At 44.7% G+C, this 12,050-nt stretch overlaps 1 protein-coding gene and 1 pseudogene across 1 annotated transcript in view; one reads left to right on the forward strand and one right to left on the reverse strand.

The window, feature by feature from the left end:
• Window positions 1-12,050, reverse strand: part of PIK3AP1 (phosphoinositide-3-kinase adaptor protein 1) — a 190,138-nt gene that overhangs the window by 154,349 nt on the left and 23,739 nt on the right. The window lies entirely within an intron of this gene.
• Window positions 825-2,964, forward strand: LOC101517706 (small ribosomal subunit protein uS17-like; annotated as a pseudogene).

The following is a 12,050-nucleotide window of genomic DNA, read 5'->3' on the forward strand; positions in this document are numbered from 1 at the left end:
TCTGGTCTGGGAATACCTCAAAGTTTCTTTGGAGATCTCCCCAATCGAACTGCTGGACTCAGCACTCTAATCAAGAAAAGACAGAAGACAGAGCAGATCAATCATTCATCTCAGCTGTATGTTGGCAGCGAAATATGGGGCAAACGGAGACTTTATAATGGACCCTATCAATCAGTGGACGACCTCATTGAGCGAAACTGGCAACGATTCATAACCGGAGAACTATTAACACCACTCGAGCACATATCTCAGAGCATGCCCCACATCCGGGACTCTTAGTGGGCGGGATCCAGGTGGGGCTTCTCCCTCAATATCCCCCTTTACCTCAGATACATGATGGAAACAATATGGACATAATAGTATTACCCACTTCCCTATCCCCTTGAACCTTTTTTTTTCTTTTTCTTTTTTTAACTGTAATTAACTATGTAAAGATTGTCAACAACAATACAATAAAATAGATTTAAAAAAAAAAAAAAAGATCTGCTAGAGGGATCCGTAAAAGCCGGATGGTCTCAGGCTCGGGGCACTCTCCAGGAGGTCTGTGCTGGAATCTAGCAATTGTCATTTTTCTCAAGCCCCCAGGGAAGCCTGGGAAGCCTACCTGGGAAGAACTCTGAGAGCTACTGTCTTACTGCTTATTAGGCTAATTATAAAACGGGTCTAAATTCTGTTTTCATCAGGGCAGAAGGGAATCCAAACATAATTCTAGCCTGGTAAACCAGCCCAAAGCTACCTGTCAACCTTTTCTTTGGGGTTAATTGTTTTCTGTAGTGCAAGGGAAATGCGAGGAAGGAGGCTAGGTTCCAACAGAGGTGAAAAGGATGTTGATGTTACACTTCGTATGTGAAACCAGTCTGCTGGAACCACCAAAGTAGAAGTGTGATGGATACCACAGGCACTGAAGTCTCACCTCAGCCTAGCCTCTGCACCCTGCCTTTCCCACATTCTTGCCCTTTAAAAAAATGCAAAAAGAGTAACCATCAGGGCCTAGCACGGTAACCTGATGAGTAGAGTCGTCACTTTTCATGCACTGGGATCGCATATGGGCACCAGTTGATGTCCTGGCTGCCCTGCTTCCCATCCAGCTCCCTGCTTGTGGCCTGGGAAAAGGTGACCCAAAGCCTTGGGACCCTGCACCCATGTGGGAGACTGGGAAGAAGCTCCTGGCTCCTGTTTTCAGATCAGTTCAGCTCTGGTCATTGCAGCCACTTGGGGAGTGAAGCAGCAGATGGAATATCTTAGTGTCTCCTTTGCTCTGTAATTCTGACTTTCTAATAAAAATACATAAAATTTTTTTAAAAGCCAGTGATTTTCCTATGATCTAATCTCTCAAAGAGTGTGAGCTAGGTCATGAAGTTTGCCAGAAGTTATACATATAATTTGTTATTAACATGCTGAAAAGCACTTTCACAATACTAGTCTCAGATCTTGCGAAAATAAAAGGAAAGTTTCAAAAAAAGTAATAGCTGAATGAGCCTTGTCGAAGAGAGTCAGGAGTCTATAGGAAACAGGGATGTGAAAGCTGGTTAGCTGCCACCTCTCACCACTGGCATGTGAAAGGGCCTATCAAGGAAGGATACTGTGCCCAGAGGCTTCAGGTGCCCACCAAGAGTCGTTCAAGCCTGCTTCTGCAGTCACACACCCTCTTTGTTGCTCTCTATTTGCCTCGTAGCACCTGTTCTATCAAAACATTCATGCAGCTCAGCTAAGCTCCACTTTTTCTGTGTTGCTCAGAACACTTACTCAAAACTGTCTAAACCTAAGTGTCCCAAACTGTAATTCCTAAGATGACAAATTAAACCCTTTTTACTTGGGCAGTTTCTGAGTCTGCATTAACAGGCAATCCTCAAAGTACTCCTATTAGGTCATTGTACAGTTGAGGAAATTGCACCATACTGTGAACAAATGGCTCAACCTTGAAGTTAAAAAATTAGCAGTGTCAAGGCCCAAGTATAGGCTTTTGAAGATCAAGTACTCGATGTTTCTTTTTTGATATATGCCATTCTTTTTTATAAGATTTGTTTATTTTTATTGGAAAGCCAGATATGAAAATGTACATACCTGAACATCTTAAAGTTTTAATGCTTGGGGCCCAGCGCGGTAGCCTAGTGGTTAAAAGTCCTTGCTTTGTATGCCTGAGATCCCATATGGTCACTGGTTCTAATCTCAGCTGGTTCACTTCCCATCCAGCTCTCTGCCTGTGGCCTGGGAAAGCAGTTGAGGACGGTCCAAAGCCTTGGGACCTGCATCTGTGTGGGAGACCCAGAAGTTTCTGGCTCCTGACTTAGCATCAGCTTAGATCCGGCTGTTGTGGCCACTTGTGGAATGAACCAGTGGATGGAGGATCTTAGTCTTTGTATCTCCTTCTCTCTGTATATCTGACTTTTCAATAAACATAAAACAAGTCTTTTTTTTAAAACAAAAGAATGTAATTTGAAAACCAGTCAGATTATCACCCCAATTAAGATAACAAATAGAGCTCTCTTTTCTGCCGGGAAGGTGGCGGACATTCAGACCGAACGCCTATCAGAAGCAGTCGACCATCTCCCAGAACAAGAAGCGGGTCCTGCTCGGGGAGACCGGCAAGGAGAAGCTCCCGCGCTACTACAAGAACATCGAGCTGGGCTTCAAGACACCCAAGGAGGCTATTGAGGGCACCTACATCGACAAGAAATGCCCCTTCACCGGAAACGCGTCCATCGGGGGAGGATCCTGTCAGGCGTGGTGACCAAGATGAAGATGCAGAGAACCATTGACATCCACCGTGACTACCTGCACTACATCCGCAAGTACAACCGCTTTGAGAAGCGCCACAGAACATGTCGGTGCACCTGTCGCCGTTTCAGGGACGTCCAGATCGGGGACATCGTCAAGGTGGGCGAGTGCCGGCCCCTCAGCAAGGTCACCAAAGCCGCCGGCACCAAGAAGCAGTTCCAGAAGTTCTGAGCTGCCGCTGCCTCTCCCCCACACGAAATAAAGTTATTTTGCATTGAAAAAAAAATAAGATAATAAATGGATTCATCAATCCTTTTTTTTATATTTATTTATTTATTTTTAAAATTATATTGTTGACAATCTTTACATAGTTAATTATGGTAGAAAGGTTTTGGGCGCTATAGGGAGGTGGGTAAGACTATTATGTCCATATTGTTTCCTTCTTGTATCTGCGGTAAAGGGGGATACTGAGGGGGGAGCCCCACCCAATTTCCCTCCCACCCACCCCAAGTCCCGGATGTGGGGCACGCTCTGAGATCCTTGCTCAAGTGGTTAAAGTTTCATTGTCATTCCCTGTCTCCCATCCTTGGTCAATCACTGATTGGCTTTGTTTCACTATACATTAGTGATAGCTTTGCATAAATGAAATCATACCATGTACACTCTTTTTTCCCCTAAAGTCTTTCATTCTGCATAATTCTAGACTCATCCATATTACCAAACGTATGAACAGTTCATTTCCATTCACTGCTGAGTAGCAGTCAATGGCACACATACACTATAGTCGCTTACACCTATTGCTACACATCTGAGTTGTTGCTGTATGTTGGCTATTTCAAATAAGAACAAATAAACAATTACGTGCTTGTCTTTGTATGGACATAGGTTTTCATTCCTGTGTGGAAACACTGGGAGTAGAACACCTTGGATAAAGAAACTGCTAATCTGTTTTTCAAAGTATTTGCATCATTTTACATTCCCACATCCTTATCAATCCTTTTCATTTTGCCCATGCTAATAAGAATATAGCAATATGCTGATGAGATTTAAATTCGTATTTGCTGGGCCCAGCGCAATGGCCTAGCGGTCTAAGTCCTCTCCTTGAACACATAGGGATCCCATATGGACACCGGTTCTAATCCCGGCAGCTCCACTTCCCATCCACCCCCTGCTTGTGGCCTGGGAAAGCAGTCGAGGACGGCCCAAAGCCTTGGGTTCCTGCGTCTGCGTGGGAGACCCGGAGGAAGTTCCTGGCTCCTGGCTTTGGATTGGCGCAGCACTGGCCATTGCGGTCACTTGGGGAGTGAATCATTGGACGGAAGATCTTCCTCTCTGTCCTCTTCTCTGTATATCTGACTTTGCAATAAAAATAAATAAATCTTTTTAAAAAATAAATAAACTTGCATTTCCTTACTGGCTATTGATGTTGCCAATATTGATGCATATTTACTTGCCATCTGTGTATCTTCTTTGGTGAATTGTTTTTTATTGTTTTCTCTTCAGTTGTTTATGTTCTTTTTATTGAGTTTTGAGAATTCTTCGCATATTCTTGGCCCTGGTTTTTATTAGACAGTAGATTTAAAGTTATTTCCTCTCCACTTATGGCTTTTTTTTCTTTGCACTATCTGTTACTAAGAGAAAAAAAAAATCACATTTTGATGAAGTCTAATTTATCAATTTGTTCTTTTATGGGCTTATGTTTTTGGTGTCTTTACCTAAGAAATTGCTGCCTATTCCCAAATATATAAATATTTCTCCTACATTTTTTCATAAAAGTTTAACATCTCTGGATTTTACATTTTGGTTTTACATATTGGATGTATTCCAAGTTAATTTTTGCATATAGTGTGAAATGTGAATTGAAGTTCATCTTTTTAGTATAAATAAGCAAATTGTCCCAGCATTACTTGTTGGAAAAAACTTTCCTTTTGGTAGTGAATTGCAGCTTTGTGAAAAATCAATTGTCTGAATAAGGGGAAGTCTACTTCTGGACTCTATTAAGTTTGATTCATCTGTTTGTCTTTCTGAGCCAATACTACATTGTCTTGATTAGTGTAGTGTCATATGTCTTGAAATCAGATTGTATTGCTAGAATAATATTGTGTAAAATGTGACCATACCCATATAGATAAAGGACAATAAAAACATAAACCCTCTTCCTGCCCCTTCCCATTCTGTACATTCTTGGGAATTTATTGTCAGGAAAATAAACAGAAAGAAAAGTAACTCTTATTTTAAGTATTTTATGATCATTTCCCCCTCCTTGTGGGTTTAGGCAATATTTTTTAATATTCAATACTTGAGAAATGATTACATCAAATAGTTCATCTCTATGTGATGGCACTATCCAGTTTTCATAGATTTTTATTTCATTTCACTTTTTTTGAAATGCTGAGAGAGAGACAGAATGGAGGTTTTCTACTAGCTGGTTCATTCCCCATATGGCCAAAGAGCCAGGACTGAGCCAAGCTGAAGTTAGGGACCAAGAAACAACATGCAGCTCTCCCAGGGAGATGGCCCTAGCAGTTGAGCCATGACTTGCTACCTACCAGGGTGAACATTAGCAGGAAGCTGGGACTGCAAGCAGAGCAGTGACTTGAACCCAGCCACTCTGATATGGAATGAGATGTCCCAAACGTCTCAACTCCTGTATCAAACTTCCATCCCTGCTTCTTTTAAAAGTCTATTATAGTTATAGTGATTTAGAGTTTGGTGCCAGTGGTGTTAAATTGAGATAAGTAATTTGCCACGACTCTCCAAAAGAATGACAAATTTCAGGGGCCAGCACAGTGATCCAACAGGCTGATTCTCTACCTACAAGTGACAGCATCCCATGTGAACACCACTTCCCATCCAGCTCCCTGCTTATGGTCTGGGAAGGCAGTGGAGGGGCCCCAAGTACTTGGGACCCAGTACCCAGGTGGAAGACTTGTAAGAAGCTCCTGGCTCCTAGCTTCTGAGTGATTCAGCTCTGGCCATGGTGACCATTTGAGGAGTGAACCAATGAATGAAAGATCTCTCTCTTTCTCTCTCTCCTTCTCCTCTCTGTAATTCTGCCTTTCAAATAAAAATAAAATAAACTTTTACAAAGGAGGAGACAAATAAACAAGCTAATACAAATGGGCAAAGGATAGGAACAAAAATCCAGAGAGAATTCTAAGGCAGCCATAAACTATAGCCAGCATTGTGGGGCAGCAGATCAAGCTGATGGTGAACACTGGAGGGCTGAAATGTCTCAGTGACTCCACTTCCCACCCTGCTTTCTGCTAATGTACTTGAGAAAGCAGTGGTTAGTGGCATAAAGTACTTGGCCTTGCCAGCCATGTGAGATACCAGCACAGAGCTCCTGGCTCAGCCTGTTGCTGCCCTGCCTGTATGGGCATTTAACATTTGGGAAGTAACAATTAAAATAAATAAAAAGAAAAAAAAATAACAACAAAAAAAAAAACATTTGGGAAGTGAATCAGCAGATGGAAGATCTCTATTTCTCTGCCTTTCCTTCTCTGCTATTCTGCCTTTTTAATAAATCTTTTTTTAAAAAAGCAATAAACCCTTGAAATGTTCATTCCCTGAGGTAGTACAATAAATACACACACACTACTAGTTATCGGCCTTGGTCATGAGATGGAAAATGGCCCATGTGGCTGAGGAATGAGCACACCCGCTCACTCTCACAAGGGACTGATTGGAAATAATCCAAATTCCTCAATGTTTCCTGTCTGAGAGGTTCTTTCTGGCATATTATATCATATTGTCAGCCACAGAAGACAGCCCTGAATAGGATATGAAGTCACGCCACTGAAACGGTGGCAGTGGCACTTGGCAGTCTACACTCAGCGCTGCTCCTCCTCCATCCCCCAAACACCCTGCACTGTGGCTTTCATACCTCAGAGAAAAAGAGGTGGCCGGACTGCCTCTTGAGCATTTCAGACTGTCTCCTGAGCACACTGTTCCTGTGAGCCTCGTGAGGGGGCCCGCAACTGCTGCTTGTTTTGCTTTGTTTTGAATTCGAAAAGCAGATCCACAAAGAGAAGAAGAGACAGAAAGATCTTCCATCCACTGGTTAACTCCCCAAGTCACCACACAAGCTGGAGCTGAATCCTCTGATCCAAACCCAGGAGCTTCTTCCGGGTATCCTGCGTGGGTGCAGGGTCCCAAGGCTTTGGGCCGTCCTCCATTGCTTTCCCTGACCACAAGCAGGGAGCTGGATGGGAAGCTGAGCAACCCAGACAAGATTCAGCACCCCCATGGGATCCAGTCACTTGAAGGGGGAGGATTAGCAAATTGAGCCATTGAACCAGCCCTGCCACTCTGTGTCTGCTGGTAAATTATCCATCAAAGGACTTACCAACAACATGCGTCGGAAAATTCTCATTTCACAATAAAGCCTTTCGCTTTCTTGTCTTCTTTACTTACAGGTCAAGAAAGAAGAAGTATTTAGGGGAAGCTTTCGAGGGGAATTTTGATCCAAAGAAAGAAATACAGTTCAGAAAGGGAACCTCAAATTTATCTGGCTGCCTTGTTCATATGGAAGAGGAAACTGTTAGGGAAGAGAGGAAAGACCTCATATTTCAGAAATTATGTAAGTGTGCAACAATTGCTCCTAGATGTTGTCATAGCTCACACAAAAGGTGGTTACTCTATGGAGGAAGGCCCTGCTGAATGCTCACACACTTTCCAGTAGACCCTGCTGCACCGACTCACCACGAGGTGGCACTGTGTATCACGGGGCTAGCTATGGTAAACATTTGTTTGCCCAGCCAGACCGCTTAGGTTTGTTTTTTGTTTGTTTCTGGTTTTGTGTTTTTTTTTTATTGGATTTATTTACTTTTATTGGAAAGGCAGATATTCCATCCAATGGTTCACCCCCAAGCAGTCGCAATGGCTGGAGCTTAGCCAATCCAAAGCCAGGAGCCCGGAGCTTCTTCTAGGTCTCCCACGCTGATGCAGGGTCCCAAGGCTTTGGGCTGTTCTCGACTGCTTTCCCAGGCCACAAGTGGGGAGCTTGATGGAAAGTGGAGCGGCAGGGATTAGAACCAGTGCCCATATGGGATCCTGACGCGTTCAAGGCGAGGACTGAGCTGCTAGGCTATCGTGCTGGGCCTGCTTCAGTTTCTGTGGACATGTGCCTTCCAGGTCTGTTAACTCGTGATTTCCAAAATCCATGAGCTCTAGCCAATTTTTAAAAAAATATTTATTTATTATTTTTTTTTTATTACAAAGTCAGTTATACAGAGAGGAGGAGAGACAGAGAGAAAGATCTTCTGTCCGATTGTTCACTCCCCAAGTGACCACTACGGCTGGTAGTGCCGATCCGGAGCCAGGAGCCTGGAACCTCCTCCAGGTCTCCTACACGGGTGCAGGGTCCCAAAGCTTTGGGCTGTCCTCGACTGCTCTCCAAGGCCACAAGCAGGGAGCTGGATGGGAAGTGGGGCTGCCGGGATTAGAATTGGTACCCACATGGGATCCCAGTATGTTCAAGGAGAGGACCTTAGTTGCTAGGCCATGCTGCTGGACCCGAGCTCTAACCAATTTTGAAAGCCATATCATTTTTGTAAGCAAAGAAAGAGCTGGGGTTTGTGGATTGGGAGAGCTTTCCACATCTGATATTCTCTGGAATTTTTTGGCCATTCAGAATTTGTTCTGGTAAAGCTTATCCAGCTTCCAGGGTCTTGCTGATATGCCCAGGGAGCAAGGCAGGCCTGAGTGTGCAGCTGGAGGATATTTTTGTAGGATGCAGTGTGCATGGAAAGTGAAAATCCCCTCAACAAACCACAGCAAACACTTCACCCAGTGAAGAACCCATTTCTTGTGAACAGTTTGGCAACTGAGTAAGGACAGCTGCTGTAAGATGCAGGCTTCCCACACACAACCCTGAGGCCAGACCCTGGGAGAAACCTCACCTCAGCCCTCAAGCCCTGGTCACTGAGCCTCTCTCTTGAACATCCAGGCTGGGAGCACTCCCCCCAGGAAACCCCTCAACACACACTCAGATGAACTATATTGTCACCTCCTGTTCCACTCCCATTGCTGAGTGGTGCTATCAGTGTTGTCATCAACAACAGATGATGCAGCCAAGCCTTCCCAGGTGGGAAATAACACAGAATTAAGAAACCAGGGACCTGAGGCACATCTGGATCCTAGGACAAACTACCCTGAAAAGGTTTTTCACCACAAGAATTACTTTTTTAGGACATATATTTCTTTTCCAGGCTCAGCAAAGTAGCCTAGTGGCTAGGTCCTCAACTTGCATATGCTGGGATCCCATATGGGCTCTAGTTCATGTCCCAGCTGCTCCAGTTCCAATCCACCTCCCTGCCTGTGGCCTGGGAAAGCAGTCAAGGATGGGTCAAAGCTTTTGGGATCCTCTACTCTCATGGGAGACCCAGAAGAAGCTTCTGGCTTCTGGCTTCAAATGGGCTCAGGTCCAGCTATTGCAGCCACTTGGGGAGTGAATCAGCAGATGGAAGATCCTTCTCTCTCTCTCTCCTCCTCTCTGTATATCTGACTTTCCAGCAAAAATAAATAAATCTTAAAAAAAAAACTCAACAGAAAAATTAGAGGAAATGAACAGTTCATAAAGTACACTAAAATGATCTTTAAAAACATAAAGCTATTCAACTTCTTATCAAAGAAATGCAAATCTAAACTATATTTTGTTAGTTTTTTTTAAAGAAGTATTTATTTTTATTGGAAAGGCAGATATACAGAGAGGAGGAGAGACAGAGAAGATCACTCCCCAAGTGGCCGCAATGGCCAGTGTTGTGCCAATCCGAAGCCAGGAGCCAGGAACTTCTTTCCAGGACTCCCACACGGATGCAGGGTCCCAAGGCTTTGGGCCATCCTCGACTGCTTTCCCAGGCCACAAGCAGCGAGGTGGATTGGAACTGGAGCAGCTGGGACATGAACTAGAGCCCATATGGGATCCTGACGTGTTCAAGGCGAGGACCTTAACCATTATGCTATTGCGCTGGGCCCTGTTACTGTTTCTTGATGGCTACCCAGGGCACTGAAAGCAGACCCGGCATGTCACCCAGGCTTCAGCCTAGAAAGGAGAGGCCATAGGAGCCAGTTACATCACCAGCCTGGCAGGATTCCAGCCAACCAATGATACACCTCAATGGACATTCCTTACATAGTTGGGGCATAGACAGTTCCTTTGCCAGCCCTCGTGTCCAGAGGAGTATAAAACTCCTCAACACTATCTCAACTGCCCTTTTCACTTTCTCCTTCCCTCCACACTGCATGAAGGGGGCCCAGGAGCAGATTTTTTTTTTAAGATTGATTTATTTTCATGACAAAGTCAGATATACAGAGAGCTGGAGAGATAGAGAGGAAGATCTTCCATCCAATGATTTACTCCCCAAGTGACAGCAACAGCCAGTGCTGTGCCGATCCAAAGCCAGGAGCCTGGAACTTCCTCCAGGTCTCCCACTCGGGTGCAGGATCCCAAAACATTGGGCCGTCCTCCACTGCTTTCCCAGGCCACAGGCAGGGAGCTGGATGGGAAAGGGAGCTGCCAGGGTTAGAACCGGCGCTCATATGGGAACCCTATGAGTTCAAGGCGAGGACCTTAGCCACTAGGCCACGCCGCCAGGCCCCTATTTATTTTTTTTTTTTAAAGGTGCAGATTTTCCTATAATGCTTCTGTTACAACTATGGACAACTTGCTGATATTATTCCACCAGTGGGCGGACAGGTGGCGGTCATCATCTAACATTTCTTACCTATCAAACTGGCAAAAATTGTCCAGCAATTCATTTGGAGAAGCTGTGGGCCTGTGGAAGTCCACAGGAGCACAACCATTCCAAACAGGAATGCGATTATACCCAACTACGTTCATAATGTTCTAGAAATCCACCTTAGGAGTCTACCTGGAATCTACACCTCCACCAATATGGTGCTACACAAGAGCAAGGTGCTTCACCACAATATTGAGTTTAATAACAAGATATTGGAAACAACCTAAATTCTCTACATGAGAAACTGGTTGAACAAACTATGACACATCCACAAAGTGAGTACTTTGCCTCTGTAAAAGAATGAGGAAGATCCTGTGAATTGCGGTGATGCACCAGCTCTGTCTTAAATGAGAAAGAGCAAAGTGCAAAAGGGCGTTCACTCAGAGGTCCTGCAGCTCTGTTTCTCTCCCCTCAGTGGCACCATCACTAACAAGGAAAACAATTACAAGAAACATTAACTTCCAAAAAAAGTTTAAAGGTTCTGAAACCTGCCCTAAGGACATACAGGAAATGAAGAGGAATTATTCAAGAACATCTACTACGGCAGGGCTGGCAAGGTCCATGAGAACACTTGCCTCAGTGACAAAAGCCACTCCTACTGGCCATGGTTCCATCTTCCCTCAGCTGCCAGTACAGCATCAGGGCATCTACCCGGGAGGGATGGGTTAGGAAAACTCCTTACCCTCCCCAGCTCTGTACAGCACAGTATAAATTCAAGGCAACATTTGACAAGAGGATGAAAGTTCCCTCCTCCTACTTCAGCCTCCTGAGCGCTAGAGACTACACTTCGGACAGTAAGCCTAAGACACTGGGACCCTCATGCCCAATCCCAGCCCAATTGCAGGTGCAGGTTTTTAAGAGCCACCCCTTCTGCACAGGGCCTTGTTCATGAAGTGAAACTACCAACCAGGAGAAGCTGCCGCTGTCCCCACCCCCAGCTCTACAGTTATTCACATGAGTCCCCCTCACCCACAGTTAGGATTTTCAGCATTCATTACCTATGGTGAGCCATGGCTCCAAAGTATTAAGTGAAAAATTCCAAAAATAAACAGTTTATGTGTTTGGAATATACCTGCCCTTCTAAGCTGTATGATGACATCTGCAGCCCAGCTTGATCCCACCCTGCAGGTGCGTCTGGCATATCTGTACTGCAGATACTAGCTGCCCTGTAGCCACTTGATAGCTGTCTCTACCATCAGACTGTCACAGTGTTTGTGTTCTAGCAATCCTTAAAATTCCTTTGAAAATATTTATTTATTTGGAGCCCAGCATGATGGCCTAACACCTAAAGTCCTCGCCTTGAATGCACTGGAATTCCATATGGGTGCAAGTTCTAGTCCTGGCTGCCCTGCTTGTGGCCTGGAAAAGCAGTCAAGGATGGCCCCAAGCCTTGGGTCCCTGTGTGCACGTGAAAGACCCAGAAGAAATTCCTGGCTCCTGGGTTCAGATCAGCTCAGCTCCGGCCATTGCAGTCAGTTGGGGAATGAATGAGTGGACAGAAAATCTTCCTCTCTGTCTCTCCTCCTCTCTGCATATCTGACTTTCCAATAAAAATAAACACAGCATTTAAAAACAAAGATTTGTTTATTT

The sequence above is a fragment of the Ochotona princeps genome, chromosome 13 (assembly GCF_030435755.1).
Source record: "Ochotona princeps isolate mOchPri1 chromosome 13, mOchPri1.hap1, whole genome shotgun sequence".
In the NCBI taxonomy this organism is placed as follows: domain Eukaryota; kingdom Metazoa; phylum Chordata; class Mammalia; order Lagomorpha; family Ochotonidae; genus Ochotona; species Ochotona princeps.